The sequence below is a fragment of the Herpailurus yagouaroundi genome, unplaced genomic scaffold (genome assembly GCF_014898765.1).
Source record: "Herpailurus yagouaroundi ecotype Mexico unplaced genomic scaffold, PumYag 159, whole genome shotgun sequence".
NCBI classification, from domain to species: Eukaryota; Metazoa; Chordata; class Mammalia; order Carnivora; family Felidae; genus Herpailurus; species Herpailurus yagouaroundi.
Genome location: NW_024412400.1, coordinates 74,224,908 through 74,247,162, shown reverse-complemented (window position 1 = coordinate 74,247,162; position 22,255 = coordinate 74,224,908). Strand labels below are relative to the sequence as shown.

At 44.1% G+C, this 22,255-nt stretch overlaps 1 long non-coding RNA gene and 1 pseudogene across 4 annotated transcripts in view; one reads left to right on the top strand and one right to left on the bottom strand.

Annotated features, from left to right (window-relative positions):
* Positions 1–727: 727 nt before the first annotated feature.
* The window catches only part of LOC121034046 (uncharacterized), a 56,570-nt gene continuing 35,042 nt past the window's right edge, over positions 728–22,255 (bottom strand). For all 4 annotated transcript variants that reach the window (XR_005792260.1, XR_005792261.1, XR_005792262.1 and 1 more), the window contains 2 exons: positions 13,488–13,698; positions 728–1,102 (listed from right to left, as the gene is read on the bottom strand). This is a non-coding gene — a long non-coding RNA (uncharacterized LOC121034046). The remainder of the gene's footprint in view (positions 1,103–13,487; positions 13,699–22,255) is intronic.
* LOC121034044 (glyceraldehyde-3-phosphate dehydrogenase-like) lies at positions 9,951–12,082 on the top strand (annotated as a pseudogene).

The window sequence follows — 22,255 nt, the reverse complement described above, 5'->3', positions numbered from 1 at the left end:
AACCATGGCAGTTTGGGGTGGGTGACTTGCTCTGGAAGGACACGGAAGCTTTAAGCCTTTTTTCCGAACCTCGTCCTGTAGGTCTTTCCATCTGGCTGCTACTGAGTTGTACCTTTCTTGATAAAGTGGTAACCTAGTAAGTAAAATGTTTCTGACTTCTATGAGCAGCTCCAGCAAATTAATCAAAACCAAGGAGGGGGGACACCTGGGTGGCTCAGTCGGTGAAGCGTCCCACTTCGGCTCAGGTCAGGATCTTCCGGTTCGTGAGATCAAGCCTCGCATCAGGCTCTGTGCTGACAGCTGAGAGCCCAGAGCCTGCTTCAGATTCTGTCTCCCTCTCTCTCTGCCTCTCCCTCACTTGTGCACTTGCTCTCTCTCGCTCTCTCGCTCTCTCTCAAAAATAAATATTAAAATAAAATAGAATGAAAAAATGAGGGTGTCATGGGAACCTCTGAGTCTGTCAGAAGCAAAAGTAGCAAGCCTAGGCTTGCCAAAAGCTATTCGAAGTGGAGGGCAGTCTTGTGGGACTATCTCTGTAGAGACAGCATGAGAAACCTATTGAGTTGAATTGTAAGATGCCTAGTGGGTGTTGGAGCATTGCTTGGTGTGAGGGGAAAAATTCACACGTTGGAACTAGGTGCAGAACCCTTAGTGTCATATGCCCAAAACAACTACACATAGTCTAATCGTATATTAATTGGTATTAACCAATAGCATTTTTCTGCTGAAAATTCAAAAGAGATTTATTTTAGCTGTATCTGTTCCAAAATGTAATAAGTTTATGTGAACAATCACGTGAAGAACATAATTGCATGATATACACACAGTGCCGTGTATCAGACACGGTGGCAAACATCGGACTGCAATGTGTTAAGTGTCAACTTATCCTAAAGTTGTTCCGTAATAAGTGAAAAATGTGATTTGGCTCCTTGTTGTGTGGTTTCTTTCGCTGCACGTTCTCCAGCTGTTACTTGCTTGATGGCACTCAGAATACCTGGCTAGACACTCTCGAAGTTGTAAGTCAAACATGGAGGAATCAGTCTGGCTTGGGTTTCCTGCTTGAGCCAACAGGAAGTAAAAATTAGTCCTCTGCTGTTTTGTCCTATTTAAAGGTTAAAAAAAAAAAAAAATCATATATGTGGGAAGCAACCAAAAGCCTTCTGCTAAAACAACTGATAAAACCTACACGATAAGTAATGACTTAAAATGTTAAATGGATTTTTTCCCCTTAACAAACTCAGAGTAGTTTAATCCTAAAGTGCATGTATCAGAGAGGAATAAACACGTGCTCAGTTGAATCTGAGGGTTGATAGAGGGTCCAAACTGGTAGAGAAAAAATATCCATATTGCCCTGTTTCCACTTTATTGTAGTCCATAAGATTCCTCAAAAAATTAAAAATAAACTACCCTACGACCCAGCAATTGCACTACAAGGTATTTATCCAAGGGATACGGGTATGCTGTTTCGAAGGGGCAAATGCACCCCAATGTTTATAGCAGTGCTATCAACAATAGCCAAAGTATGGAAAGAGCCCAAATGTCCATTGATGGATGAATGGATAAAGAAGATGTGGTATATATATACACAATGGAGTATTACTCAGCAATCAAAAAGAAGGAACTCTTGCTATTTGCAACTACATGGATGGAACTAGAGGGTATTACGCTAAGCGAAATTAGTCAGAGAAAGACAAATATCATATGATTTCACTCATATGAGGACTTTAGGACACAGAACAGACAAACACAAGAGAAGGGAAGCAAAAATAATATAAAAACAGGGAGGAGACAAAAACATAAGAGACTCTTAAATATGGAGAATAAACAGAGGGTTGCTGGAGGGGTTGTGGGAGGGGGGGTTGGGCTAAATGGGCAACAGGCATTAAGGAATCTATTCCTGAAATCACTGTTGCACCACTTGCTAACTAACCTGGGTGTAAATTAAACAATAAATAAATTTAAAAATATATGGTAGGCCATAGGAGATTATAGTGAATGTTCCTTTTAGTGGAAGTTTCTTTCAACTCTTGCTACTTAACAAAAGGAAGCTTACCTCTAAGAAGCCAAGATTTGGGAAAGGTTTGTCTGCTCACATCAAGACCCCCTCCCTTGTTTTATTCTTATTTTTTCTGTCTTTGAACACTCAGAAGCTCTACTCCCTGTCCAACACACTAAGAATGAAATGGTATTAAGTAAGATCAGAAAGCTCTGGAAGCCAGGTCACTGATACCAGGCATTGGTTCCAGAAATGAATGGATGTGGTTCTCAGAGGGAAGTTACCCCAAGTTTGAGCTATTCTAGAACAGTCATTTCTAGACTGGCATTTCTCCTAGCAAAACCTAACCTTTGAATGGAGAGAGATTGTTCCCATCTGTCCCCACCTGTTCTTTCACTTCCCATCTCTTCTTCCACCTCTTGAAAGCCGTGGCTGGGAAAAAAAACCTCAAAAAAAGGGGAAGTCTTCAGAGCAAGGAAACCCTTCCAGTTTGCTTTTTTTCCTGATTGGCTGAGTTGGTTTGGGAAGAGAAAAAGAAAACAACAAAACTGTCCTATTCAATTAAAGAGCTAAGGATTTAAACACTGGCTCAGTTCATTTGTCCCTGAATAAATTACTAAACCCCTCGGGCCTCGGGTTCCTGATCTGTTAAATGGGCATAAAATATACGTCCTTGCTGGTTTACCCTGAGGAAAGTATCTGACACATAAGTGCTTAATAAATGGTGTTGGCCTTCCTGTGTGTTCTGGGAGGTGGTTTAGGTTGTGGCTGGGAGGAAAGGGAGCTTTGCCTCTAGCCTCTGCCCAGTCACGGTGTCAGATGAATGTCCTGGGTGATCCCAAAGGCAGTTTCAGTTCATTAGGCACACTTTGTGAAAGGGGTTCACAAGAGCTCAATTAAAAATGTCAGATGATACCAGCTTGTTCAGGGATCTCTCCATAACACTTTGAGGGGTTCCTTTAAATCAGGACATTATAAAAATACTAGAGGATTTTTACGATGGACAAATTCACACTGTAGAACAAAGTATACCCAATTTTGAAATAAACTTAGATATAACTATGTATATAATTATATCTGCAATTCACGTTTTTATTATAATTCAGCCTTTACTGATACAAAGATGGCAAAAATGAAATGAAATGAAAAACTGTTTAATCGGTAGGTGAAAGTAGAACAAAAATGTAAATCAAGCTGGAGCAGCATCCCCAGCCACATGTTCACACTTCCGATTTTAGAGAATTGTAACGTTGCCAGTTTGAGCGAGGCCCCCTTAACAATCCCACAGTCCGGCCAATCACCTGAAGCATGTCATCACTTTAGATGCACGTGAAGATTACAGTCACTTGTTTCCGGATTACCCAGGTCACTTTTTAAAAGCATTTTATTTACTTTTTTGTATACATACCCACATATAAAGATAAATTGATATAAATGGCACCATACACATGTGTCTTCAGTCCCTTTCTTCTCTTACATTATGGCCTGTGCCAGCCCTTGTCTCCCGCCCACTTTGCTCAACAAAATAACTTAGGTTAGCAACTCCATCTATCCTTCTATAAATGAGACCACCTTACACAAAATCCAAAGATGCCCTGGTCTCTACAGCTTCAGCCTAATCTTTCTCCACCTTCTACATCAAGAACTAAGTTGTATGATGTTCGACATGCTACTAGAAAGATAAACCAATATACTGTAGAACCATTTTCAAAAGCGAAGTTGAGATAAATGGACTTATCAGTCTTTGGTTAAGCTTGGTGCTTTGCATGTAGCACGTTGTCAGTAAAATCTTGATTCTGGAACTATTTCTAGTTTTTACTTGTTTCCCCCACCCCCCGCCCCCCTTCTTGGTACCACTCTGTCTACAGGGATGAATTTTCAGAGGTTTCTGGGTAAAAATTTTAGCCAAGACATGTGTATGTTCTGGGGGGGGGGGGGGGGTGGGCACATACACCCTGAAGGTCAAAGGAAAGAGTGGAGGCAGGGTGCTATCGGCCACCGTGAATGGATGTTTGAGTTACCAAGAAAAATGGGCCAGAGGTTCCATCCAACACCTGCAAACCAATTGCCACGTATTAATGTCTCAGTTGACATCAAAGATCTTATTTAGTGCCTTATTTGGCTTAGTGTCATAAGAAAAGTCCCAGCGAAGTAATGAGCCCCTCAAGTCTCCCGCTTCATATCTTTTTAAAAAAATCATTTCTTGTTTTTTTTTTTAACATTTATTCATTTTTAAAAGAAATAAAGATGGAGTGTGCAGACGGAGAGGGGACACAGAATCCGAAGCAGGCTCTGTCAGCACAGAGTCCGATGCAGGGCTCAAACCCACGAACCGTGAAATCATGACCTGAGCCGAAGTTGGTCCCTTAACTGACTAAGCCACCCAGGTGCCCCTCCCACTTCACACCTTAAAGCTTCTTCTTAGGGTCTCCTTTCCTCTCTGAGGTTGCCAGGGCCCAGAAGGTCTCTCCTCATCCCCCATTAAAACTGCTTCAAAGAAAAAACCAGAGGGACACATTCACACTAATATCATATCATAAATGAATAATAAGAGAACTTCAACATACGTACCAGTATTGTTTGCAATTTTATAAAAACCAAAGCATTATTTTTAAAAAGAAAAATCCAATAGGGTAGTTTTAAGGATAATAGAAACACAGGAAGAAGTCCTGCAGAGCCTTTCTGGCACTCCTGAGCGCATACATAAGCCTCCATAGAAGGTGGCCCTGAGAAACCATTACGAAGAGCACAGGGCTAGAGTCAAGAAAAGCTGCGGGCGTGGTTCCAGCTCAGCCATGCACCAGACATTGGAACTTAACAAGTCACTTCACTGTCTAGGCCCCAGTTTCCTCATTTGTAAAGTGAAGGTCTTGAACTAGATCACTTCAAAGTCACTTCCAGCTCCAACATGCTGGGATTCTAGGATTATAATGGCCCTTTTGAGTGGACCACATTATCTGGATTTAAAAGAGATGGCATGCTTGCCATGATACCATAAAGGACTTCTTGGCAAATCCAGAATGGAAAGCTTCTTTTCTGCACGGAACCCACCCCTCCACCCCCTCCCACCCTTAAGGTGGAGAGCGTGACTCAAGGAAAATTTGAACTCCAGTTCAACACAAGTGTTGACCAATGACGTTCTATCTCATAAGACTGTTCCACTTGTTCTCAGTTTTCTGTCTATAAAAACAAAGTTTACACTAATGACAGGGTGATCTTTTTTTTTTATAATTTTTTTTTAACGTTTGTTTATTTTTGAGACAGAGAGAGACAGAGCATGAACGGGGGAGGGGCAGAGAGAGAGGGAGACACAGAATCGGAAGCAGGCTCCAGGCTCTGAGCCATCAGCCCAGAGCCCGACGCAGGGCTCGAACTCACGGACCGCGAGATCGTGACCTGAGCTGAAGTCTGACGCTTAACCGACTGAGCCACCCAGGCGCCCCGACAGGGTGATCTTTTTAAATATGAAAAGCTGACCATGCCACCCCCTGCTCAATCATCTGGTAGTTTCTCTTCACCTACTGTAGCAAACACTGTCAGTTGCCAACTCAGCAGCCATTTGTCCTGTTCCCCCTACTTTTTCTCAGAGGCCCAAATTTGTTCCAGTATTCTCTACCTGGCCATGTACTTCAGAAGAAGTGGGTCTATCTCCTCCAGGGGGTGAGTCCAGGTCTGTCTGAGCCAGTCATGGTGGTTGCATTCCCCTTGCCAGTGAATGGTTTAGGGTTGGGCATGTAATGCAGTTTTGGCCACTGAGGCATGGGGATTAGTCTGCCAGGGGAGCATCTTAAGAAAGATTTTCCTCCCTGATTAGAAAGACACAGATCAAGTCAGAAAGCAAACAAACAAACCTCTCTTCCTCTTTGGTCATCTTGCGATCCAAAGAAGAAGCAGTCTGAGGATAAAGGATCATACCAAGAATGGCAGAGCAAAAAAGTGGAAAGAGCCTAGGTCCTTAATGACAGAGTTGAGCCACTGAATTCAGCCATCTTAGAACCTCCTGCCTTTAAGCACATTATATATGCTAATCAATTTTCTTCAGTGTTTAAGTCAGTAGTGTTGGAGGTTTCCATTCGTGCAGATGAACACATGCTAATACATCTACAGTGCAAAACTAGCATATAGTTTTTGGTACACATAGCCCTTCATGATCTAATTGCCTCATCTCAGTCACCATCCATGAGGCTCTAGTCACCCTAGCCTATGCCTAGCATGCCCACCTCCAAATTGTGCACCCTCATAAACACCACTACTCATCTTTCAAGTTCCAACAAAAGTATCTCCTCCTTTTTAAAATTTTGCTTAACTTCCTCGGTCAGCTCTGCTGTACCGATTTCCAGCAGTGTTTCGTACATGCCTCCATTATATTGTTACCATTTGCATGCCAGTCGACCACACTAGACTGTGAACTTCTTGAGGGCAGGGGCCTCCAGGGCCTGTTTCTCTTATATTACCAGTCCCTGAGCATATTTCTGACTCATGGGCATGCTGAATGAATGTAACACCTGACTTTACCTATCATTTTAGGAATAGAGCTCACCCTTAATTTGGAAAGTTTAATTCCTGTCTATCTCAGTGTGGGCCTTGCCCCGACTCAAATGCACAGAGGTCTGAGTAATTGAAATGTCTGAGACAACATAACCACCAGTTCCTGAGACCTTCACAGACTATGAGTGGTGGCTCTGGAGTTAGTTATGTTTGACAGTCTGACAATCAATCATGTTCTCTTCATTAAAAGAAATGAACAATGGAGGGAAATGTGCCCACTCCATTTGGGGAGTAGATGAATCCTATCCTATAACTCAGCTTCGACATGAAGAAGTGCTAAGGCATAGCGAGCTACCTCGGTGATCCATCCAGCGTGAGGACATCAGGGCAGGCTAATATTTTAGAGTGACCAAAATTCGTATGAAGGAAATGTGGAACAGGGAGACTTCAGACCACAAATCCAAAACCTAAATCGGTTCCGCTTAAGCTTTCCTCTATGTTGAGAAACTGCCTCGCGGAGATCGGACACCATCTTCCACACCAGCCTGTGCTCTGCTGTTCTCTGTCCCCTCCACACACACCACACATATACGAACATTGGACGCTACCTACCATTCAACGTCTTTCTGTAAATAGCAGCAGCTCCACTGAGTAACCATTTAAAAGTTCACATCTGCCCAGGGGTAAAACAAATGACACACCCTGCAATGCACAAGATAAGCCAGAGAACTGGAACACACCATTTCAGCAATTCCCTATTCAGGCCCAAAGCATTCTTTTGGGAATGCAGATCACCTTTAGCGGGACAGGGGGCGAACAATTACACTAGGGGTGCGATGACTCATTTAAACAGCATAATTCAAATATCTTATTCATGTTGCAATATAATCCAACTCCTGAGGGGTTGCTACACTCCTTGAAGGAAAGAAAAAAAAAGTGATAAAGGAGAAAATGCAGAGCAATGACATGGCGGGGTAGGCAGGTACCGGAGGCTGAAGGGAGTCAGGGTGAGCGGGATGCTGGCCGCCCACTAGCCTTCACGGAGCAAATAGGGAAATTCCCCTCTACTGTTCCCGGAGTTGTGGGGCCCCACTGACCGCTTACACTGTCTATGGGAAAAACATGAATGCTAGTCCAGAGCCATTCGATCATCAAAACGTGCTGAGTACCTACTATGCGCTAGCATCGGGGGTGCAAAGAGAAGACAAAATTCCTCCCCCGGAAATAGCTCTCCCAATAGTAGGGAAGATAGACAAAACAGCGTGACCAGCGCTAAAACAGAGAGGGAGAAAAGACACTTGCCAGAAGACAGTGAATTCTAGCTGAGAGTGCTGACGCAGGCCTCACAGGACGCGTGCTTAAAATGCCTTGAAAGAGGAGTAAGAAGGGTCTCTCCTGGGCCTACACAAGGCTCACAAACAAGGTAATGTGTCAAACGACAAGTTGCTGGGAGTAGTCTGCAGTGTGTGTGTCAGATACACACACTGGCTGCTTCCTGTGTGTGTGTTTCCCCCTCTGGCTGCTCCTGACTCACTCTCACATCCCTAAACACCACTCCCAGGCCTTTCTGGGCCTTCCCTCCTGAACACGTGCCCTGCCCTCTGCCTCCAATTTCCCTCACCCTGTTCCCTTCTCTGCCTGGACATTTCATCTCTGTGTGAAGCCTCCCCACATCCTTGGGCAGAGCAAGGTGCTTGTCCTTCTGTCCCTCTGCCCACCTCCTTTTGGCCACTTGGTAGGATGGACTATGTTTCTACTTTAAAAAGGCATAGACACAGTCCCTGCCTTCAAGGAGTTTGGGAACCAAAAGCCCTGAAACACAGAGCAAGACCCAAGCCACAAGTGCAGCCCCCAGTGCCCAGATGATCACCACAAGCTGAGCTGGCTTGTTATGACAAAGGTGCAGGGACCGAGAGCCGTATCCTTAAGAGAGCTCCACTCTGCCATGGCCCTCAATCAACCCTTTTGATTCCAGTATCTCTCACTGCGTTGTCTCAATCCATGACCTCAATTTTGTTTCATCCCTTTACTCCTCCATCTCGGAGATTGCTCTGTTCTTCTCCTGCCCCACAACCAGCTGTCCAGAAACAACATGATAACAAGAAAGAGCACAAGCTGTGACTTCACCCAGAGCTAGACTTGCCTCCCAGCTGCAGCAACCCAATGACTTGCTGTGAATTGAAGGAGATGACAGCATTTAACTGCTCCAAGACATGGCAAGCACTCAACAATCCACAACTCCCGTGGCTGTTGATTAGCCTTGGGGTCATCCATCATTGCATCCACCTCCAAGCTTCATATCTACTGTCTTTTGAGTTCCAACAATTTTCTCCCCTCCCTCTCCTCTCCAACCTGTCCCTTATCCTTCAGCAACAGTGACAGATCCTATATAACTGTAGGACCTCACAAGCTTCATAGAGGAGGTGACTTGGATGATGGGTCTAAAAGACAAGTAGCCTTGGGATCTGTGGATCTGACAAGAAGAGGGCATACCAGAAAGTGGGAAATGGTGAATAAAGACAGAGACAGGAAAGTATGTCTCTAGAGTTCTTGTAGGGGAATGTAGGGTCTCTGGTTTGGCTGGATGGTGGGGTCAATGCCAGAGATATTAGAGGTCAAGATAGACAGAGGCTGGGACCATCATCTGCAGTTTCAGGGAAGCCACAAGCATGGATTTGTGGGGGTAGGGGAGGGGGGAGCAGGCTGTAGGGTGACTGTATATGAGATGCATTGGGAAGAAAGAGACCCAAGATACAGGTCGCTCCTCAGGGGTGACCCTCGTGTCATACAAAACACACAAAATCGGAAGCCCTGAGCTCCAAGATCTGCAACCAATGAAGTGAGCCATCTTGGGACTTCAGTTGGCTCATTGGCAAAATGAAAAGCTGGACTTTCCTGTGGAGTTACCCAAGTTCAAATACCAGCCTGGCCACTTATCAGAACAAAAAGATCTTGGGTAAAGTCTTGAATATTTTGATGTCTTCATTTCCCTCATCTGTAAAATGATGGCAAGGGCCCTACTTTCCTTATGGTGCTGCTGCAAAGACAAAGCATAGACAACCATATTGGCATGAGATAGGAATTTAAAAAGGAAAAGATCTGACTGTTAAAAGTCCTTCCAGCTTAAAAAGAAAAAAAAAAAAAAAAGATTCACAGTCCCTCCTATGACAGTCCTATCCTATTCAGAAAAAATCCTGGAACCTAATCTGGGCTAGTCTGGGGTACAACATGAAAATTTCCTTCTGATCCATTAAAAAAAAAAATTGCATCCTTAATGATCCTTTCCAGATTGTCTTCAGAAAATGAAAATGTATCATTAGGAAGTTAGAAAAGAAATTGTAAAAGTCTTGGAAATAATAAAACTCAGTTAAGCCTTTGATTTCTAACTCAGACTTGGCCTGCGTTTAGAAGAGGAAGGGCTATCAAACAGGTATGCAGGCACACCACTTGTGTCTTCCCATGACTCATGGAGACTCTGGAAAGCAAACAGACCACAAAACTATAACCAAGTGCTTGCTCAAGTCCACCAAACCTTATATGTCCCCAAATTTGTCTGTGACAGGTCAGTTTTGACCCCTTCCAGAATCTGAGAACCAAAAAGATGATCTATTTCAAGACTCTGACCAAGAAGGTCCTGTTTAAGTTCTTAAAAAAAAAAAAAATCCCAAGAGTAAAAAAAAAATTACCAAGTGTTACTAGTCCTATTCCACCCTTCACATACCTTACTTACCCACCATTAGGAAAACATTTATCACACTAGTGGGTTTCTAGATGTCTGTCTCCCCGGAGACTGAACATAAGGATATATCTACTTCATGTTTCACTCCCAGTGCCTCCTGTATGACCGTCACCATACCTACTATATTTTCAACCCCTGTGATCCAGGGCAGCCTGAAACCACAGTGCATATTCTTGCAATTACACCTACCGCATCCCAAAGGACTGAAGGAAAAAATACCCGGAATACATGAGCGAATGAGCATTCACATCCCATGCCATTCTTTCCACACCAAATACCCTTTCCTTTCATTTTTGAGACTTCTCAAGTCTCCTCTGGAAGGCATTTCCTTATTGATCCCCACTCACTTCTGACTGTGTCTCGCCACTGTGCCTCTCTCAGCAGTTAGCACTCAATGTGTGTTACAGGAATTCTCACCTCTTTCACTCTGAAGCAATGTGCTACATTGAGTAGGCTCTCTCTGAGCTTTGCCCTTTTGGCTCTCCTTCTACTTCATCTACTCAAAAAGTCCCCACTTCTTAAGCCTCCTTCTTCCTGCCCTCCTTTCCCACAGATGAAACATCTTTGAGGTGGACAGAGCAGGGCACAGGTCAGAGATTCTCACCCGACTATTCATCAGAATCATCTACAGAGGTTAAAAAATAACAGACAGGGGCTCTCTGCACCTCCCCATTCAATAGACTGCAGCATCTTCTTGTGCAGTGCCGGCTGCATCCTCAAGACATGATGGTGGAGGTCAGAGTGAACAGATTTGACCTTATTGGGTACCTTGTTACCAGGGCTGCTTTTAAATCTGGCAAAGTAAATATTGTCATCACAAATGACTTTTTCGTTGACCTCAACTACATGGTCTATGTGTTCCAGTATGATTTCACCCATGACAAATTCAATGGCACAGTCAAGGCTGAGAATGTGGAACCCGTCATCAACAGAAAGCCCATCTCCGTCTTCTAGGAGAAAGTTCCCGACAACATCATGGGGTGATGCTGGTGCTGCATATGTTGTGGAGTCTGCTGGTGTCTTCACTACCATGGAGGAAGCTGGAGCTCACTTGAAAGGTAGAGCTAAGAGGGTCATCATCTCTGCCCATCCTGCTGATGCCCTCATGCTTGTGATGGGCATGAGCCATGAGAAGTATGACAACTCTCTCAAGATTGTCAGCAATGTCTCCCGTACCACCAACTGCTTGGACCCTCAGGCCATGTTCATCCATGGCAACTCTGGCACCGTGGAGGGACTCATGACCACAGTCCATGCCATCAGTGCCACCCAGAAGACTGTCAATGGCCCCTCTGGGAAGCTGTGGTGTGATGACTGAGGAGGGGCCCAGCACGGCATCCCTGCTTCTACTGGCACCGCCATGGCTGTGGGCAAGATCATCCTTGAGCTGAATGGGAAGCTCACTGACATGGCTTTCCATGCCTCCACCCTCAACATGTCAGTTGTGGATCGGACCTGCCACCTGGAGAAAGATGCCAAATACAATGACATCAAGAGATGGTGGAGCAGGCATCGGAGGGCTCCCTCAAGGGCATCCTGGGCTACACTGGCCAGGTTGTCTCTTGCAAGTTCAACAGTGACACCCACTCTTCCACCTTTGATGCCGGGGCTGCATTGCCCTCAATGGCCACTTTGTCAAGTTCATTTCCTGGTATAATAATGAATTTGGCTAAGGCAACTGGGTGGTAGATTTTGTGGTCCAGATGGCCTCCAAAGAGTAAGAGCCCCCTGGATCACCAGTCCCAGCAAGAGTAAGAGGAAAAAGAAGCCCTCAGCTGCTGGGGTGTCCTTGCCCCAACTCATCCCCCAACACACTGAGAATATCCTGACCTCTATATGGTTTCCATCCCAGACCCCTTGATAAAGGGGAGGGGCTTGGGGAGACCTGCCTTGTCATGTGCCATTAATAAATACCCAGCCAAAAAGAAAGAGAGAGAGAGAGAGGAAAATAACAGATGGGCATGTGAGATCATTGCTTTCTAGAAGGAAACAGATCACAAGTCACTGTTGGAAGTGTTTGTCTGTGGAAGGAAGGACTGAAAGCTGGATGGAAGGGGCAGACACTTTCTTTTCTGTACTGTGAATTTTTACTTTGGGCATGCATGTCATTTAATTTTCTTAAAAATGGAAAAAACAGATCCTCAAGGTCTATTCCCAGATACGATTATTTAGTATATCCAGGAAAGGGCCTTGGCATCGGTATTTTATTTAAAATTTGGGTGATTTTTTTTTTAATTTTTTTTCAACATTTATTTATTTTTGGGACAGAGAGAGACAGAGCATGAACGGGGGAGGGGCAGAGAGAGAGGGAGACACAGAATCAGAAACAGGCTCCAGGCTCTGAGCCATCAGCCCAGAGCCTGACGCGGGGCTCGAACTCCCGGACCGCGAGATCGTGACCTGGCTGAAGTCGGACGCTTAACCGACTGTGCCACCCAGGCGCCCCAAAATTTGGGTGATTTTTATGCAAAGGCAGAATTGGGGCCCAAGGGAGAGAAAGAGGGTGTATGTGTGTTGTGTAGGTGTGAATGCACATGTGATTCTGTGTGGCAGGGAGGGGGTTGGGGGCAGGATTCCACAACTGAAAAATTCCTTCAATATTCCTTGCCTAGAAGTTTCCTCAGCCTTCTCCCCAGAAGCCAGATGAGACAGTGGGCTCAATTGCTTCCCCCTAAGGAAAGGCCAGAATGAAGCTTGCTCCCTATTGGAGGGCGAGTAGTGAATGGTGACAAGTGTGGACTCAGGAGCCAGGCAACCCATGTTTAAGTCCTGGCCCTAACTGTGCATCCAGGAACTTCTCTCTGCCTTCGTGTCCTCATTTAGTGTTGTGTGAACATGACACATGTTGCTATATCCAGAGTACTTAGAGCCAGGCTTGGCATGGGAAAAGCACAGTGCAATCACTATTAGCACAAACAGGTGACAGGTGAGCCCCTCGTTATCATGAAAGTTGAAGCAGATCACCCCCTTCGTCATCTGTGCCCCTGTGGTGCCATATTGCTGCCCTGTGGAATCACACCATAATGCCATTGTTTGGTTATATGCCTGTCTGCATTACTGGGATGTTACTGCCCTAAGGGAGACCCTGCTGCCCCTTTAATATTTTGTTGTCCCTTGGACATAGAGCAGTGGCCTTTGAGTGCCTGTAAAGCATGCCAAGGAAGTAGCCACTTAGTTACAAAGCTCCAGCATCCCTTTCTTCCAGAAAGCCATTCTTGACCTAGCTGAGTTTAACTATCTCCTGCTCTCTGTCCATGGACTCACCTCCTGGTAGCATGTCAACATTTCACCACCTTAGGCTGAGATGCCATCTCTCTTTCCAGGTGAGGGCTCCTTGGCGATAAGCCTTTTCTTCTCCTGTGTTACACACTTCCAGATTTCGGTGCATTTCTTGGCATACAGCAGGAGTACAATAAATGTCTGTTGAGTCAGACTGCTGTTCTCATCTGACCCCAGCTGACACTCTCTGCAACCCCTACAGAAAGCAACCAAGGTGTTAACTTGATGTATAGTCTCCATATCAATGTGGGTGGGGTGGGGTGGGGTGGGGTGGAGGTAGAAAGTGGGTTTCTCTCCAAGAGAAGCATTTTTTTAGTAAACAGTCTGCAGATACTTGAAAAAGAGGAACATGTTGTGCCCTGGTTCTAAAATCCTAGGTAATTATACTTCATCGGCAGCCCGGCCCTTTGTTCTTTACCAAAACTGCATAGGAATAATCTTGCCATACTATTGCTACTATTAATAATGTGTAGACCTTATCACATTACAAACTGTATTATGAAAATTGAGTGCCAACACAGGGGAAAACTGATAGGACAAAGCTACCTCATTCTGTTGATAAGGGAGCAGACTTCCTTCGGACCGAAGTTAGGTCCCTTCTGGGCATGGGAACAAACTGCAGCCTCCTCAGCCCCAACCCCCTCCGTCTGCTCTGCTCTCACCAATCAAAGGGATCAGTGAGGACTTTGTGCCAAGTGCTGCCTCCTAAAGAACCCCCTATGCCTGCACCATGGCCAGCAGTTTGCATTCAGAACAACCAGCAGGCCTTTCAAAACACAGGGACACAGCCCAATCCACACAGTGTTCGCTTTGTATAAGGACGTCTTCCCGTACTTTCCACTTCAGTCTCCCAGACCACACCTGTAAATAGGGTGTCATCCTCACTTTTGTGTCTCACACTCCTCCTGTGTGAACTATAAATTCTTCTAAGCCGAGAATGGGCGGGGGAACCCTCTCCCTAGATTTGCCCCTCTTCCTCCTTGGGGTTGCCCAGGGCTCCTTGGGAGGGCCTTGACTCCTTCGGATTGTGGTGCTCTGTGAGCATTCAACGTACAGCATTGCATCAGCGGGAAGGAGAAGGTTTCCACCTACAGTTCATTAAACACGGTTTTGCTGTGCACATCCTCCATTAGGAAGTAGAGCATCCAAGTCCAGCAATCCGCCAAAGGACCCTGAGGAAAGTACCTCCTCAGGGCTTACTTTTGCCTACAAAAACCAAAAGAGGTCTGAGCCCAAAAAGGATGTGGTGTAATTTCCTAAATTCACCTCCTATTCTTTTTGGGAAAAGACTTGCCCAGAGACCCAAACTGATTTTCCTTATTTCAAATGCAAATTGCACACACACACACACACACACACACAGGCACACACAGAGACACACACTGTGAGAGTTTTTATGAGGTAAATGGTGGTGTCGTGATCATCCAAGTTCAGCACCACTTTTTAACTTTCCATCACCAGGCCTTATCTTTCCAGAAAACAGATGAAAAGGTCTGAGGGAGGGAGGTGATCATAGAGATGGGAATGGCTTTTATTAAAAGAGTGTTTTCCCAGACCTTAACTAAACCTCATCCACTTTTGTCAGTCAGGGCCGACAGTTGAGAGCAATATTAGAGGAGGTAATTGCATGTATCAGTCAACAGCTTTTGTCCTGCAGCCGCTGAGAATTACAGTAAAACGGGCACAGGAAAACAGCATACTGGATTAAAGGCAAAAAAGATCTTTCTCCAGTTTCTCTCTACTCACCAGCTGTTATGTTCGGCTGTAGAGACAGAAGCAGCAATAATATCTGGGGGAAATCTAGCCTACCACAGTCTGGTTTTTTTTTTCTCCTGTTTTTCCTCCGCCTTAAACGTGATTAAGCTTCGACTTTAAAGAGAAACTTTCTCAAAAAGCATTCTATCTCACCATAGCAACTAAGCTATTGACCCTATATGAATTTTCCTCCCCATTCAAGTATATGAGCACATGTAAACCTGAACCTTCTACCATTGCTTAGACTGACTATAAAACAACCACCTCAGAGTTTTTGATATCACTTACTAACAGGGCTCAGTAGTTGCTTAAATAAACAGTTGGCAAGACACAGGTACGTACGCAGATGAAAAGTTCACATAGGGGTCTGAAATTCACCCCCCTGAAATGCCTACGCCTATGCACCAGGCACAAATCCCCACAAGAGAAGTGTGGTTGTCACCAGGTCCCTGGTGCTGCGGACATCACACACTGGCCCCCATACCCCAATACTAAAGGAACTTTAGGAACTTTCTCTCAACCATGAGAAAATAACCAAGTCTGTCCAAAAGCAGCCAGAGACTTTGGACACAAAAGAGGAACTCTTAGGGCCAAGGTGGCGACGGTACCTTAGAGGGGGAACCGGCTGAGCTGGGAAGGACAGAGACCAACTCCAGCAGGATAGCAGTGGTCCCAGGTCATTATGGAGTGCGTTAGTGAAACCAGGGGCAGCGCCGAGTTTGGCCAGCTCCACCATGACTCTGGCAAAGGCCAATTGGGATATGGGTGCGGCGGGCCACAATAAAGTTGTTGTTATTAATGAATTTGATCCTTAAATACTTGAAATCCTATAGCCACGATCGATTTCGGATGCAACAGTAAACACGCCTTTTTTTCTTAATTTTTTTTTTTTACTTTACTTACAGGTCAGAAACTGAGGTTTAGAGAAGTAAAGCAACTCAACCAAGTTAACATAGCCAGTGAATAACACAGGCAGGATTCAAATCCAGCTTTGTCTTTCGCAAAGCTGTGCTCGTGCCGCCACAACCTCTTCTCCCTGGGGAGGGGGCACGTCCAGCAATAGTTGAGTATGGATGCAGGGGATGAGGGGAGCTATGGGATAAACCTGTAGCATTTTCCTGGGACATCAAACCTGTTCAAATATTAGTGAGTGTCAAATGGAACAGGAGGAGTAAGGTGGTGGGGGATTAAGTAATTGCATTAATCAATATTTTATAACATTTTTCACATTAAATCCAATGGCTGTATTAGGGAGCAAGATGCAATATTGCTATTTTTAAAAAAGATTGAATAGGTAATGAACTAATATGATTCAAATTCAAACACTATCAATAATACAAAGTGGAAAGTTTCTCCCTCCCTCATCCCCAAGCCCCCAATTCCCAATTCCCTACTCACTAAGCAAATTATTACCTATTTTAGGCATATGCATATACATATATATATGTATATATATATATGATAGCAAGTATATATATAGTAATTTTTTTTCTTTTTTAAGCAAATAGTAGCCCACTAGACGTGTTTTTCTGCACATTGCTCTTTTTCATTAAACAGGAAACCTTGGAGTTCATATCTATAAACAACTCCCTCATTCTTGTTGACAGCTGTTAGTATTTCATTAAATTGATGCCTCATTATTTATTTAACCAATCCTATTAGTGGACTCTCAGAATGTTCTGAAACTTTGCTACTACAAACAATGCCTCAATTAATAATCCTTTACATGGATCGTTTCACACATTTGACAATATGTATGTGGGATGCATGGCCACAAGTAGAGCTGCTAGGTCAAAGGCATTTGCATTTACATTTTGACAGATATTAACAAATTTCTTTCTCTGGAAGTTGTACCAATTGGCAGAAAGCCATTTCTCAGTATTATCAAACTCTTTTCAGTTTGCCAATCTGACAGGTGAAAAATGAAATTTCACTGTTGTTGTAATTTGCATTTTTCTTCCTATGGGTGGGGCTGAGTAGCTTTTCCATGTCCTTAAAAGCCATTTCTCTTTTAGTGTCTGCAAACTGTCCATATCCTTTGCCTACTTTTTATAGGGTTTGGGGCTTTTTTTCATTGGCTTGCAGAGTTCTTTATAGAGTACAGAAACCAGCCCTTTGTCGGAGACTTGAGCCACACAGTTTCCCCTCACCCACCAGTCTGCCTTCTCCCGTCAGTTTCCACTGAGAAACCCAGCCCCACAGTGGCAGCATGGCACTGGCAGCCTGACTGTCCCCATGCTGACCCATGTTGACCCATCCGCACCTGAACTCTCCTGAAATCTACTTGTGGCCTTGCCAAGCTCCCATCCACATCTTGGGTTCATCCCCCAGGGCCTATTCTTGTCCAACGGATGTCCAAGTCACCGTGATCTGGCTATTGCATCTCCAAGCTCCTCTGAAGAGGTGAGGAAGTAAGAGAATGGTGAGAGCTGGTGCATATTCTCAACACCAGACCCCTACCAGGATCTCTACAGGCCACTGTGTCTTCTCCACTAAGCATGCCCGAGATCACGTAAAGTGCCTTGATAATAATAATCGCTCTCACGTATTGAATGTTTACTGTGTGCCAAGCACCAGTTGAAGCACTTTACGTCTACTTCCTCATTTCATCTTCAAAATGTCTCAAGAAGGTATTATTATCATCAACCTCTTCTACAGATGACAACACAAGTGACAGAAATGTTAAATAATTTGCCATGGGTCATATAATGCCAATATGAAGCCAGGACTGAAAGTCAACTATATATCAACCTAACCCAACCCTGAAAATTGCTGTAATCTTCAGCAGATATCCTGGCCACCACTCAGGTTACATATATCACATGCATGTACACACATATACACACACTGTAATACAGGGAAATCTCACCAATATTTTATGAGATTAACAAACACTTTATCCTAGTACCAACATGATATGAGGTCCTGTGGGCTTACATAAGCAAATTAAAGATGTTTGGGGCCTTAGCTTGCCTAGTTTTAACCGAAAGCCACGTAAGTTGTACAAAAATCTAAGGAACTATCCAGCTTTCCAAGAATCAAGGAAATAATATCTAGGAAAAGATGGCTTAAGAATTATGACAGGGGCTGGTCCCATGGGTCTACTTGGAAGTGATGCTCTGTTACTGAAACTTACACAACTCTCATATCCAAGGTAGAAGGTCATCCCAACCCTCAGCACATGCAAATTAAACATCTTCCTACAGTAAGTTGCTTAGGGATGCCTACTTCCACCTTATAGTTCCAAGGCCTAGTTCCAAGGGCTATAAAAACAAACTTCCCCAACTCAAACCCACATCTCAAAGCCAAATATCCTGGGAGAGACACCAGAGTGACTCCTTCAGCTATGTCTCTGTCATGCCAGATGAGGCCAGCTCATGTCTGTGCTCTACCCCCCCTCAGCCTCATTCCCTCGATGTGACCACAAGGGAAACGATCCGGTTGCATCTTCATCTTGACAGTATCAATGCAGCCCAAAAGGACAACTTCTACGCCATCTACCTCGGACAGCTGTGGTTAAAGGACACAGTCAATCCCCTGACTGAGTGAGTCTATGCAGGAACTGGTAAAACACGACTCTCTTGTGCTAGTTCTGTAAGGGATTCCAGCCAGTGTATATGTTTAACTATACAGTCAGATTTTGGACACTCCAGGTCCAATAATCCAGATGGCAATCTAATTCGATTTTTAGTTCCTCTACCCATATTCCTTTTGATCAGTTGACTGTTAATTCATCCCTTGGACTGAAAGATAATCTATTCATTTATCATCCCCAAAACATTCTGAGTCCCTGTTGTGCTATAGGCACTAGAAATAAAAGGATCACAAAAAAAAGTTCTTAATTATAAGGAACTTATTGCCTATTAAGTTACAGGAATTAAAAAAAAACTATTAAAAGCAATTGCAATGCTAGGGAACTTCTGTTTGGATGGAAGTAAGAGTCCACGGGATGACCCTCAAGAGCTGAAACCAGGCAAGATGGCAAAGGATAGCCAGGGGAAGCGATGACTGAGCTAAGGCACTGGCAGGTCTAGAGGTAGTAGGGAAAATAATCCAAGTAGAGGTGCATGGTGAGCAGAGGCCTGGAGATGAGAAAGCCATCACTCACTTGAGAGGCGACAGAAGTGAAGTATGATGGCAACCAGAAGGGCTAAGTCTGTAAACATGAGCAGGGGCCAGCTGTGAAAGGCCTTGCGTGCTTTGCCAAATGTGTCTGACCGAAGGTGGGGACAACCACAGAAATAAGTGTATTAAGCAGGAGCATGGTACAACCACAGCAAAGCTGTTCAGGGGGTTAGTCATTTCATCATAGATTGTAAATGACTGTTGAGGCTTAACTGGTTAGTGTTTCAATAAGAGACAAAATCTTCAGCAAAAGAATGAGTCCCAGTGTAGAACTAGGAGAAATCAAATGAAATTGGTGTTGGTGGGCTAAGTGCCCAGATGTGAGAGACTCCATTGGTCTTTCCCAAATCACGCTAAACGATATCTACCATTTCTTTCATTAGCACAAAATTTCACACACACACACACACACACACACACACACACATGCAATATCACCTATACATCAGATTATTCATTATAGTATTAGTTATCACAAGATGAAAACCTAAATATTTATCAGTTTGGGACTGTTTAAATAAATTATGGTAAATATATATATTAATTGTATATATATGTATATATATACACACATATACATATATATATATATATATATATATATATATATATAAAATGGAATACCATGAAGCTATAAAAAAGGCTGAGGGAACTCATTATTTACTATGTAAAAAGAGCTTCAAGACAAAGTATTGAGCAGAAAATGCAGAACAGTGCATATACTACACTATCATTTTTCCCTGAAAGATACTGGGAGCAAGTGGAAGGGAAATACATATGTAATTTTGTGTGCGTGCATAAAACAACTCTGGAAGGAGACACAAGAAAACAATAATATTTGGTAGCCAGTAGGAAGTGGGTAGCCAGGGGAAGGAGGCTTCACTATATTCCTCTTTTGCTCCTTTTGAATCATGTAAATGTGTTACCTATTCAAAACCGTCCCTGTCCTTAAATAGCTCACGGCCCAAACTGTAAACACACGCACAACAGGCAAGAGCTCATTAACAATATCTAATAGGCTATAACACGAAGGTAAGAGAGGGGTTTAACAAATACTTGGTCCTGGGCCAGGAAAAATACAATTGGAAAAGATCATATTCCTCCTATTTCAGCCAACATTTCTGTTGAACATTTCTCAACTGTTCTCCAGGCCCACATCTTGCAGGCGTATCTTTACACCTGCGTAAGTTCGGTCATGACTGAACACCCAGGGAGCTCTTTCCCCAGTCCCCTCACCTTACAGATGTGGAAACCGAAGTACAGCAGGGTGAAGGTGCTGGCTTCAAGCCATGTGGGTGGTTGGCAATGTCCTACGTGAACCCATCATGGTGTCCCTTCCATTGGCAGACGCCGACACTACAAGCACAAAGCCAGCGACGTTGGCTGAAACACAATTTGGTCTGTGGAGATTCCACTTGCCAAATCTCTTTGGGGACCCTGAATAAACTGTGTGCCCACCAGCAGGTGAGATGCCACCTCCTCTCCCCTCAGCAGGGGCAAAGGTCAGCAAACTTGTCCAAGGAAGACAGAAGGCATCTTTTCCTGGGGAGTGCTCTTCAGTATCTGAGCTTACTTGGTCCTGGCCACCTCGTTAGACCAGCCCCCAAATCTTGGAACCTGTAGTTCGGTTTTTGTGCGGAACAGAACATGATCCTCTGTGCAGTTAACAAACTGAAATCTCAGCATTAAGTTGCAAATCTTGCTTTAAATGAAACAAAAGAATGGTCCATCAACTCATCATCCCCAAGCTTCAGCCTTTAAAGTCTTGATAACAGTAGAGTGGTCTGCTCTCATTTGCAAATCCGCACACACCCTGGCAGGCAGCCTGTGAGCCCGGTTCAGCACCTTGTGGCTTCAGAAACAGACCAGGGCTTAGCCTGAGGCAGCTGGAGTCCTTAGGGATTTCAGAGCTCTGACTTGCTCACATTTCTTTCCTTTTTCCACAGAAGTGCTCTTCCTGTCCAGGACCTTTCCTTGCTCTTGAAACTCCACACAGTTAACCGTTGATCTCCCCTCTGCCCTCCTCATCAGCCTCTTTATTCTTCTTGCTCCTTCCTCTGAGCTTTCCAGCAGCAACCCCATCCTAAAAATAGCTCCCCCCCTTCATCCTGCCTGCTGATTCATGGTCTTTCATGATCTTCCACAGTGCTCTTCCTTTTTTCCTTTCATTTCTAGGTGCCTTTAGAGTATGAGGGGGAAATCTCACTTCAGCAATTTAAAAATAAAACAATCATAATGTAAATCACAAAAGTGGTGAATATTTACTGAGCATTTACTTTGTACCAGGCACTGAGCTAAATATGTGTGTGTGTGTGTGTGTGCGTGTGTGTGTGTGTGTATCCAGCATGCATGATCTCAGAATAAAAACATCTTCTGAGCTATTTTTGTCTAGAAACAGAGTATGATTGGTTTCATACTGTCTACTCTCTAAGATGACAATAATCGATTGTGTTACCATCTGACTGCTTTCAAGTAGCCCCTCATTGTGTGACAGCCACACTCTAACAAACCATCTGGCTGTATGATGCTTGCACTGTAGCCAGAAATGTAGCTCCCTCCCTCCCGGGGAGGGAGCCATGAGACAGAGCTGCATCAATTTTATTCTTATGCTACAAAACTCAGATTTCAACATCTCTCGCCAGAACCACATCACTCCTGCTTGACACGCTACCTCAGTTTGAAGCTACTCAACATGACAACCCAACAGCCTCAGTCTTAAGAGTTTGGAAGAGAAATGAGTGTGAAGATGAGCTTTGAAAATCTCTCACTTCTACCTACAAAGATTTTATCAAATGTAACTGCCTGGGTTGGGGACTTGGATAATATCTTCCTCATAAGGAAATTCCACTAGAACTAAATATCTAAATAACTCG